At 48.7% G+C, this 10,837-nt stretch overlaps 1 long non-coding RNA gene across 1 annotated transcript; it reads right to left on the bottom strand.

The window, feature by feature from the left end:
• Positions 1 to 651: 651 nt before the first annotated feature.
• On the bottom strand, positions 652 to 9,911 carry LOC106733145 (uncharacterized). Its single transcript, XR_001370272.1, has 4 exons — positions 9,726 to 9,911; positions 8,699 to 8,944; positions 3,344 to 3,582; positions 652 to 1,389 (listed from the first exon to the last, which is right to left on the bottom strand). It is a non-coding gene; the product is annotated as an uncharacterized LOC106733145 (long non-coding RNA).
• Between the last annotated feature and the right edge of the window lie 926 nt (positions 9,912 to 10,837).

The raw sequence follows: 10,837 nt of genomic DNA on the forward strand, positions 1-10,837 counted from the left end.
GGCTCCTGTTCGCTCACTGCCTGCCTGAATGCATGTTCACACGTTCCCCTCGAAGCCCCAGAGCCCTGAGGCTGAGTCCTGCTCACCTCCAAACTTCCCCTTCCTTAGTGTGAGCTGACCCCAAAGCATCAATCAAAGGGAAAGAAAGGTATGTGTTTGGCGACCCAAGTAACTTCAGAGTTCACTGATCGGACCGAAAAGGGGGCTTTGGGTTTTTTTTATGGTGATTCTGCTGATCTGGGACCACACTTTCTTTTAAAATAGTTATTTAATTTTATTTATTTATTTATTTTTAATTTTTGCTATAGGGCCTGTGCGCTCACGAGAGAGAGAGAGAGAGAGAAAGCCACCAGATCTGGGCTGGGACTCAAACAGAGGTTGCCCACATGGGAGTCCAGGACTTTAACCACTACGCCGTCTGCTGGTCCTTTAAATTTTTTAATGTTTACCTATTTTAATTGCTTCTTTAAGTCTTACACCTTGTGAAAACAACTCACTGGGGACAGGGTGATCCTCAGGCTGGTGTCCTGTACTGGACAAGGAACGAGGTGCCCAGTGCCGCCACATTGGAACGGTGTTTGGACAGGACCCACAGGGAAACCGTGAGTGAAGAAAATCAAACTACTGCATGTTCATACAGCCAAGGGCCGGTGACAGTGCTCACTACACCAGGCGAAACTGGTGAGAGAGCCCAAAACAAAGTAAGTGCAAAAGCAAAGTGCAGAAGTTGTGCGTGTGTGTGTGTGTGTGTGTGTGTGTGTGTGGAGAGCACCTTTGTGTAAGAAAGCATATGTGGGGCCGGCAGGTGGCATGACGGTTAATGGCGCTAGATTCTCACATGGCCAACCACGGTTCGAGTCCTGGACCTGGCGGCTTCATTGTTGCTTTACCTTTGTCTCTTCGTAACGAATGGGCTGACCACATGAAAAAATAGAAATGGAGAGCCTTTATTGGGAGCGCTCCCAGGCGAGGTTTGCTGGCCTGACAAAGAAAGAGAGAGGGAACCAGAGAAACTGAGCCCCAGGGCGGGGTTTAGTGATTTTTATAAGGGTATAGGGAGGGGGAGTGTCTTAGAGGTACAAACAGTCTATGTATGGTAAAGGTTTAAAGGAGGGCAGACTGCTGAGCCATGTAACGACTGGTGCCGTGTGCAGAGGAGAGCGCATGTGCTACATCCGGGTTAGATCCAAGTGCAGTGCAGGTCTGATGACAGGCTAGACCCGGGTTAGATCCGAGTGCAGCGCAGGTCTGATGACAGGCTACATCCGGGTTAGATCCGAGTGCAGTGCAGGTCTGATGACAGGCTAGACCCGGGTTGCATCAGCCGATTGTGGTGTGGTGTCCAGTACCCACATCCAAGCTGCCCAGGCCTCCAGCCTAACTCTCTCCCTAGTCAAACCAAAAAATAATAATAACAAATGGAATTAAATGAACAAACATTTCTAAGAAAGAAAAGAGAGAGAAAAAGAAAGGAGATAGAGAGAGAGAGAGAGAGAAAGAAAGAAAGAAAGAGAGAAAGAAAGAGAGAGAGAAAGAAGAAAGAAAACATTGTGTATTTGCTCCCCTATGCATCAAGACTTGTGGAAAGGTCCTAACAGTTGCTTCTGGAAAGAGGAAACTGAATAACTAGAGCCTTCTCACAGTGTTCTCTCATGGCTTTTACATGTTATACTGTGACTATTTTATCTGTTCAAGGGATTAAAAAAAATCGCCCTCTGCAAATCCCAGTCAGATTTCACTTTTCTAACTCCATGTACAACGTTTAAAATGTACCCTATATTTGAGCACAAGGATAAAAATGAAATTAGGGGGCAGGTGGCATGGTGGTTGGTTCGCTAGGCTCCCACATGGCTGACCATGGTTCAGGGTCTGGACTTGGTGGCTAGCTCTCACTTTCTCTTTCTCTGACTGTGTGTGTGTGGGGGGGGGTGTTTGGTAGGTGTGTGCGTGTGGGTCTGGTGGGTGTGCATGTCCTGTAGAAAATTAAAATAATAATAATAAAATAATTCTTCTTAAAAATGGAACTATGATGTGAACTCACAGAGGAGCATCAAGAGCAGCCCGTGGGCGCTGTTTGAACGTCACGGTCTGGAGAGATGACCACCTGGCGGTGCAGAGGTGGAGGGAGCTGGCCATGGCCGACTGCACGCTTCAGTCCTGGACCCAGCGGCTTGGAGGTCACAGCAGACATGTGTGCCTGCGTGCCCAAAATCCCAAGAGGAGACTGGAGAAGGAATTACAGCACGGCCGTCCCCTCTGTGGGCGGATTTCTCACTTTCTCTCTCTGGCAAATGTGTGAGCCATGTAGAAACTTAAAAAAAAATCTGCAAGAGCCTTACCTACGTGGGTACTTTGTGTCTGTGTGTGTTCAACAGCGTACATGGGAGAGTGTAAAGAATGTTGACTGGACCAAGTCAATGCCCAGCCCTGAGCACCCTAGAGTCTAAGGAATGCTCCAAACACCTCTCTCGGGCTCTCCAAACGGGGCCTGCTGTCCCCGAACCTAATACCAGCACCCTCTCCCAAGTCTGGTGGTTGGAGACCTTGGGACTGCAAGCCAGAAGTCAGCCAGTCCTGTTCCTGGTTGTACAAGCCACCCTCGGGTCGGCCTCCTGGGGCCAGCCTTACAGCTCAGGTGGTCTCGGTCCCACCAGGACGCTTCTCCCTCTTGCTGCCACCCAACAGGTGCCTGTCATATTCGGTGACAGCCTCTCCCGGAAGGCAGAGACCGTGCCCCGTGTCCATCCCCTTATCCCAGCCCACAGTGATACTGGTCTAATGTTTGTTGAATGGATGAACAAGTGAAAAGATGAATAAGCTCTTCACTATTCGAAGTTCCCAGCCAAGGGGGAAAGCGAGAGAGACAGAGAGAGGTTTGGCTCGGAGCTGGCAGGTCCCCCGCCCTGTCCGGGGTCCGCAGACCGGGCCACCCAGTCCACATAGCAGCCCTGTGCATATGAGGAGATGGCGTGATACGGGCAGGCGCAGTGCCCGGGCCACTCTTGGTGGCAGGAGCCTTGTGAGAAGGTACAGGAACCGCCCCCAAGACAACCTGGGCTGCTGCATTCAGGTGAAGTTGCAAGCCCCGCTCCCCCCTAGGCTGCTGCCTTGATCAGAGCCCCAACTGCACACCCCGTGTGGCTACAGGGTTTCTCCCGCTTCCCTGTCTCCTGCTAGGCCTCGAGTTCCTCCCCTTTCTCCACCCTGGCTGTTCCCCGCCCCGCCCCCGCGCCTCTCCCTACCCCCTACCAGAGGGGCCCCTCCTGGCTGGCTCCCCTCCTCTCTGTTACTGTGTTCACTTCCACGTACCCCGGCTTCTCGTTCTCCCTTTTCCAGCACATACCATATGCCCCACACGTCTCCCGCCTCCCCTCAGGAATCACGTTGAGGAAGAGTTTAACGGAAAATAAACCAAGGCTCGGGCAGTTTGGAGAGCTTGACTGAGGTCACACAGGCCTTAAGGACAAGGCCGGCAATTTAATCCGAATTTAGTTGCCTTCGAACACGAAGTTCTGATGTCTGCTTCTGGCTAAGACTGAGTAACAGAGACCAGGTTTTCTTCTGATGACCAAGGCTAGTGACCTGGAGAGACAGGGAGTAAAACTGATGAGCCCCACAATCGCCCGACTTCTTGCCTTGAGATGCTAACGGTCGCTAAGCTGTGGCTCGGGTAGGGGAAACTGAAGCAGAGCCCGGTGATCTCACTAAGCTGAGAGGACAGAGCTAGGCGTTCAGAGGGCAGAACACCGGAGAGGAGAGAGTGGCACAAGAGAATCCCAGAAACCTTCAGAGAGAGAATACTGATCAGAACGCAGAATGTGGGAAAGAACGATGTGGAAAAATTAGGGGGAACAGTGTCTGCTTCTAACACAGGGGCAGAATTATGCCTGAATTATGTTTCTTGTTCATGGTTCATTGGGTAGAGTATTCAGAAAGGTATTGACTTAGCAGTGGGGAATGTTTAGCCATGGCCTGGCACCATCCGAGAGCCATCTAACATATCACAGAATTGAGATCCAGAGGGACCAGCATTTGGCGCAATGGCTATGTTGCTGGGCTCCCATGTAGCCGACTGTGGTTCGAGTCCTGGACCCAGTGCTTAAACTCACACCGGACATGTGTCCATGCGTGCCCAAGATCCTGAGAGGAGAATGGAGGAGAAAGGATTATGGTGTGGTTATTCCCCCCCCCCCCGGGGGGGGGTGTGATTTCTCGCTTTCTGTCTCTCTGTCTCTCTCTGTCTTTCTGGCGAGTGCACGTGCCCTATAGCAAAAACTTCTCAAAAAATAAAAAAATGATATTCAGAAGAATCAAACTGTTTCTAAGTAACTGACCCAGCACACAATGCAAGATTTATTGTAATGCTGTACAATCAGCCAACAGAACGCTCAGAGGAAGCCAGATATTACATGGCTAACCAGGCCCTGAGTCCCAGTCCCCTCAGCTTGAAAACAGGCCAGGCACACATACACACAAGCTCAGGGTCCTCATGGGACACAAAACTGGAGGGAAAAGAATTGCAGAATGCCAGGTCCATGAAGGGATGCTTTCTCTCTGTCTCTCTGTCTCTTTCTTTCTCTAGCTCTTGCACACATATGTATACACACATGCACCCTCTGGCATAAAAAAGAAAATATGGCTAAGAGTGAAGAGAAAAATTAACAGTTGACTGTTGCAACCCAGGACTGACTAGATGTTAAGATTAGCAGGTCTCTGGTCAAAATTAAAAAATAATAAAAATAAATAAAATTTAAAAAATAAACCTTCTTCTCAACTAAGGCTAGCTACAGAATATTTTAAACCAAAGTTAAAATTTCAGAGGCAGGGGCCAGCAGGTGTCATGGTGGGTAAGGGGCGAGACTCCCACATGGCCGACCACGGTTCAAGTCCTGGACCAGGTGGCTTGCATTCTCATTTTCCCTCTCTCTCTCTCTCTCTCTCTCTGTCTCTCTCTGGTGAGCTCACGTGTTCTACAGCAAATTAAATAATAGTAATATTAATAAATCAAATTAAATGAATAATTATTTTTTAAAATTTCAGAGACCTTGGCCAGCAGATAATGTCGTGGTAAAGGCGCTGACTCCCACATGGTCACCTACGAGTCAAGTCCTGGACCTGGCACGTTGAAGCTCACGCTGGGCATGTGTGCATTCATGCCTAAAATCCCAAGAGGAGGATGGAGGAGAAGGGATTACAGTGTGGCCCTCCCTCTCCCCTGGTGGAAGGGGTTGATTTCTCACTTCCTTCTCTCTGTCTCTTTCTCTGTCTCTCTCAGGTGAATGAATGCAGTCACTTTATGGCAAAAGCACTAAAAAAATTTTTTTTTCAGAGACACGTCAGAACAACAATAAATATAAGTAGGTCACAGTTCTGTTTTAGGCTCTTGATTCTATTATTGCCTCAGGGCGATTCTGTTTTCCTAAACAGAAAAACCAGGACACATAGAGACTGGTCCTCCACCTGAAACGCCGGGGTCCATCCCCTGATGTGCCTAGTGAACTCCTATTCATCCTTCAAAACCTAACAGAGGTGTCTCCTCTTTTAGAAAGCTGCCCCTGCCTCTGTGCCACCTCAAGATTGAATAAAATTAGCCACTGCCTCTTATGCTCTCTTGTGAGTGCAACATGTTTTGATTGCAATCCATGAATTGCCAAACGATCACTTATTGTTTATCTTGTCAGATCCTCAAGGGCAGGGATCATGTCCTACTTATCTCCAAGTCCCTTTGACCTAATTAGGGACCAATATGTCATAGAGCAGTCAGTAAATGCCGCTTGAATTGAATTGAACAGTAAGGGAGAATGAGTTCTTGTGAATTTGATTATATGAGGTCTTGCAGATTTAGAAAATGACTTCATATTTAGTTATACATTTAACAAATTGCCTTTATTAAAAAGATTAAAATGATATGAGATCAGAGTGTCCTGGAACATCCTAGCCATATGGCCATAGGGCTTCACAGCTGTGTAGTACCAGCAGCTTGGATTTAGCTCATTTGACTAAGTGAGGTACTCATTGGCATTTGAAAGAAATGTCAAACAAAGCCACAGGGGGCTGGGGGGGGCAGTTTAAATTAATTTCAGTCGCCAAAGGGAAGTGACTCACTTCCGAGTGATTTGGTTTGACTTGATATTATTTTCCTAGCAGACTTGGCCTCGCATCTTTCAGTAATTGGTTTAATGCCTTTGGGTGCTATTTGGCCCTTTTCACATGTGCGCTGAGCAACCCACTTGTAAGATGTAAGAAAACGCTTGTTTTAAGTACTGGCTAAGGAAAGAACTAGATTCCCCTAATGTGTAAACCAGGTTCTGGGGAAATCAGGGCTATTGGAACATTTTACCTTCAAAAGAGGTCAAAATCGCAGGGGTGGGAACCAGCAGTTAGCATAATGGCTATGTTGCTGGACTCCCACGTAGTCGACCGCGGTTCGCGTCCCAGACCTGGTGGCTTAAAACTCACGCTGGACACATGTGCGTGAGTGCCCAAGATCCCGAGAGGAGAAGGGAGGAGAAGGGATTGCGGTGTGACCATCCCCCCTGGGGGGTGATTTCTCGCTTTCTGTCTCTATGTCTCTGTCTGTCTGGCTGGCGAGCGCACGTGCCCTACAGTGAAAATCTCTCAAAAAAAAAAAAATCGCAGGGGTTAAACCATGCGGATGGTGAGCGAGGGGACGACGGTGGAGATTTCACTTTCTTCTAAGCTGCAGAAGTAATACTACAGTATTGGAGCACTTCACCCGCTCATTTGTCCATTCAACAAATGCGTACTGAGAATCAGCAGAAACGCGACAGTGGTTACAACGCGCAGCAGGGCCCCGAGAGTGTGTGGGGAAGACCCCCATGCTGGAAAGCTAGATGTTCTTTTTTTAAAAGAATATTTATTTAATTTTATTCATTCATTTATTTATTTTAATTTGACCAGAGAGAGAGGAAGCAAGAACACAAGCCACCAGATTCAGGACTTGAACCATGGTTGACCATGTGAGAGTATCCAGTGCCTTAACCACCACGCCACCTGCTGGTCCACCAAAGAATTCAGATGAGTGGGGCTGGCAGGTGGAGAGGGGGGTAAGGCACTGGACTCCCTCATGGCAGACTGTGGTTCGAGGACTTGAACCTGACAGCTTTCCTTCTCTCTCTTTCTCCGGTTAAATTAACAAATAACAACAGATAAATTAAATAAATAAATTTTTAAAAACTCAGATGAGTGCTGTAACTTCTTTTGGTTGTTGAAGCATAAAACAAGACAGGCATCTTAAATGACTAGGGAGAAGTTTAACTCAGCCCGAGGTGGACTGGGCTAATCTGACTGAGTTTCCCTCGTTGTACATATGACAACAGAAATAAAACTACCAGGAAGCCCAGTTATTCTATTACCAAGATGTGTCTGTGCAGCATTTAATCTGTTGTTTGTTCTTAATGAACACACTCCTTAGTGTGACAAAAATAGGCAACTAAGGAGCCTGGAATCTGGCTCTTTCTGGGTGTTCCTTTGTCTTCAAAAAACCTCAGAAGGGAATCATCGGCAGGAGGTGTTCACATTAGCCAGTGAACGCTTGCTCAGTGTAAAAACAATGCGAATTTTGCGCTTTTTATGTCTGCAAGACAGTAAAGATGCCAAGAGAGATGATACGATTACTGTTTCACTGGGTTTGCAGACTCTCAAAGAGTGAAGTATGTCCCTAAGTAACAGAGGAACGCCTGGGAGTTAAATACGATACAGACTCTGAGTTCAGGGACAGGTCCCTTAGTGGGGGAAGTGGGGAAACGGGGACTCCACAAGGCCTGGAACAGGGGCTTGGGGGCGGAGTGGGGGGGGGCGAGAGGGAGGAGGGAATGCCCTGGAGTTGGAGAACAACGCTGGGGTGCAGGTTGGTACTGATCAGAGGTTACCAGGTAGAGCCTGATGCTGGATTCGGGGCTAGGAACACGCATTATTTGTCCCAGATTCAGGTATAACATTAAAATACTGAATTCACTTCAAAATCTAGATTCTTAAGATTCTTTTAAAGATCAGGACGCCTCTGGCAGCAATGGGCCTGCACTCCTAGAGGGCAATCAGTACTAGAAGGTGACTGGCTTCACCCTTTAGGTCAAGCAGGCGCTCCACCTTGATGCAGTCCCTACCTGGCCCTCCCCTGTCAGATGCTTACCAGTAACTAGTCAGCTAGCTTGTGCTAGGTTATGCTGCGGTAACAAACACTACCCAAATCTTAGAGGCTTACAACTACAGGGTTTTATTCCTCACTCTTTTCTTAAGTTTTGCTATAGGGTGTATGTGCTCTCTGGAGACAGAGAGAGAGAGAGATGATAAAGCATCCCCAGGGGGAAAGGCCACACTGTAATCCTTTCTCCACCTTTCTTCTCTTCAAATTTGGAGCACGCACACATCGGCACCTGGAGTGTATTTCAAGCTGCCAGGTTCAGGACTCAAACCGTGCAGTTGGCCATGTGGGATCTAGTCACCACGCCACCTAGCTGGCCCTGACATGGCTGCTGCAGTTATCTGTGGCTTCGCCTCCCCCCCACCCCACCATGCCTTCCTCATTCTGGAGTCCAGGTTGAAGGACCAGCCCTTCCCTAGGGTGTACCGTTGTTCTGGGCAGAGGTAGGGGAGCAAGAGCAGAACCACGAGAAGGGCTCTTAGAACCTTTGCTCAGACCCAGAGTTCATTTGGCCCAAGCCTGTCACACGCAAACCTGGTATCAGTGGCTTGGGACAATGTAGTCCTCTCGCTGGGAGGCCCAGTGACTAGCTGGAACACATAATGCAGTCTCCAACGCATCTCATTTCTTCCTCTCCCACAAGAGAACATCTTGGAGTGAGGTGGGAATGAGAATGAGAGGGCCTTTCATGCCAGCTGCGAGGCTCCGTGACCCACAGTGGAGCCCACTGCACAGGAGACAGACGAGATCGGGCACATTTGGGGTGGTGTGGCCATAGACCTGCGCAGGAGACAAAAGAAATCGCAGGGAAGGCTTGAGTCTGGAAGGTGGGGCTTTCACATACGCCCTCACAGGAAGCACGCAACGAACGCGGCAGAGCCGAGAGAAGAGGAGGAGGGAAGGGTCGGGTCCCTTTGCTCCTGTCTTTATTTACAGCAAAGGACAGACACTTGGTCACCTTGGAAACAACCAACAAAGGCAGTGTGTAAAGTGCTGAGGAATCCTGTCTGCTCTCTCAGAGGTGACGGGGGGGGGCGCCCCCTGCCACTCCACTGCCTGGTCCTGGGGATTGTATAGCCAGGCAGGTTGCTCCAGCTGGAAGAAAAGCGCTTGGCCTTTGTGGGCCGCAGCTGACTGCTAGCACACTCCTTCTCGTCTTCTGCATTCAAAGGTAACACTGCTGAGCGAGCGGGGTGTGGCAGAGTCTGAACCTGGGGCCTGCTCTGACGCCACACAGTCCCTCAACTGGATGGCTCTTCTTTTTTTTTTTTTTATGGCTTTTCTTTTTTTTTTTTTTTTTTTTTTTTAAGAATTCACATTTATTGAATAACTGATGTCAAACAACCTGGAATTTCTGAATTCCAAATGAGTAAGTTTCACTCGCAAATGTTTGAGTTGTTACTGCTGAGCACCAATAGACTTGGCAACGAGGATGGTGCCCTGACAGTGGGCTGCCAACCTTCCCCTGTGGTCCTTAATCTGCCTAATTCGTCTTTTGCCGATTCCGTTATTCTCCCAGGGGATGGTTTACAGTCCTCCTTGTGCACTCTGGGCAAATCACCTGGTAATGGCAAGAGTCGTGTCAGCGAAGCGGTCCACACGGCCAGAGACGCAGTTTTCAGTGTGAGCGTCTAAGCGATTCCTGGCTTCTCTACACGTTACCCCAACATAGCTCCATGAGGTGATGCACTGGTACAGTGAACTGGGTCTTCTACTGTTCAGCCTCCACCAGGTGTTGCAACTCTGCTTCGTCTGCCCCACCTAGCTCCGCCATCGTCTGCAAGGAAACGCTCTGCATGGTCCTTCTTAACAAGTTTCAGTGTAGTCGATGGCTTTACAGCCCGTAAGGCTTTTACTCTGAGCAAGCCGCAACCACCTGGTAGAGTTGCTATCATTCCCAAAAGTCGTTAATGTATCACTGCTTGCGAATGCAGTTACTAATCTTCTCTTACCTTTTCAACAGAGCTGAATAATGCATCTCTCGAAGCCTGAAGCTCCTTGCGACCCCTCATGTCATGTCAACACTGTATTGGTAATATCCAAAAAGTTCTTGACCTCTGAAATAGCATTTTGAGGGCCAGCCCCCATAGCACAGTGGCTAAGAGGGGAGCTTCAGGAGCCAGATCCCACATGGCTTAATGTGGTTTGAGTCCTGTCCACAGTGGCTTGAAAAACACACCAAGCACATGTGCATGCATGTCCCAAATCCTGATGGGATAGGGAAATGGAGGGAAGATTGAGGCATGACCAAGCCCCATTGTGGTGGGGGGGGTGCTTTCCATCTCTCTCTCTCTCTCTCCGCCTCGGTCTCTCTCGCTCTCTGGAGAGAGCATGTACTTTCTGGAAATTAAAGAAAAAACTAAAATTAAGCAGTGGACAAACCCTTGGGTGGTGGTTAAGGCAACTGAATCCCACATGGTCAATCATGTGGCTCAAGTCCTGGACCTGGCAGTTTGAAAATACACTGGGTTCTTGTGTGCATGAGTGCCCCAAACTCCAAAAGATGGGACAAATGGAGAAGGGATTGTGGTATGACCATCACCCATGGGGGCACTTTATTTTTTTTTTATTGAGAGGTTTTTGCAATAGAGCGCGTACACTCACCAGACAGACAGAGAGAGACAGAGAGACAGAAAGCGAGAAATCACCCCCCAGGTGGGATGGCCACGCCAC

Source organism: Tupaia chinensis, unplaced genomic scaffold (genome assembly GCF_000334495.1).
Source record: "Tupaia chinensis unplaced genomic scaffold, TupChi_1.0 Scaffold000198_1, whole genome shotgun sequence".
Taxonomy (NCBI): domain Eukaryota; kingdom Metazoa; phylum Chordata; class Mammalia; order Scandentia; family Tupaiidae; genus Tupaia; species Tupaia belangeri.